Source organism: Echinops telfairi, unplaced genomic scaffold (assembly GCF_000313985.2).
Source record: "Echinops telfairi isolate 266 unplaced genomic scaffold, ASM31398v2 ScPeMD7_25;HRSCAF=90, whole genome shotgun sequence".
In the NCBI taxonomy this organism is placed as follows: Eukaryota; Metazoa; Chordata; class Mammalia; order Afrosoricida; family Tenrecidae; genus Echinops; species Echinops telfairi.
This window is the reverse complement of record NW_022103922.1, coordinates 1,367,002-1,367,731: the sequence shown is the minus strand read 5'-3', so window position 1 is coordinate 1,367,731 and position 730 is coordinate 1,367,002.

Genomic DNA, 730 nt, shown 5'->3' with positions numbered 1-730 from the left:
CGGCCCCGTCCGAGCCCCGCAGCCGCCACCGCACCGGCCCGCATTCGGCCCTGCCCTGCCCTCCCCTTCGCCTCCTGCTCTGGTTGGTCCTCTTAGCGGCCCATCGTTGCCAGCTTCTTCGAGGGACCTCGGGTGGCTACTCTGCCTGGGCCCGCGAGACTGGGCAGGCAAAACCGGCAGGGGCGCCCACCTGGCATCCTTGGGCCCAAGTCCCCTCCTCAGCCCCGAACCAACCGCCTTCATGGCAGGGAAGCTAAGCCTATAACTCTTCCCAGGAGGTCCTGGGGGGGACTGGTGGGTACTGCTGACTGCCCTGGGGCAGCTTTGTCCCCCTACCTGACAGTCCCTTCCCGACAACCCCATGGGGGGGGGGGGCTGCCTGAGGCCTCTCTTCTAGAGAGCCTCTGTCATTGCTGGGGCCCAGCGGGCATGGGTTCCGATCCCGATCCCGTGTGCCGTGCTGTAGCCCCCTAACCGCAGCCCCAGCTCTTCCCAGCCTGTGCCTCCTTCCCCTGTGGGCCTGTCCCTCTCCCCCTGTGTGACCAGGTGGTGACAGGCTCTTTGACATTATGTGACACCCACGGTTGGCATATGCCGTTCCATTTCCCAGATGAAGAATCCGAGCTAGGGGAAGGGTCTTCAGCCCTCCCGCCCCTCAGCCCCAGGGACCGGGATCAAGGTGGTGGTGGGCCCCTGTCCTTACACTGAGAGGCCTGGAGGGGCACACAAG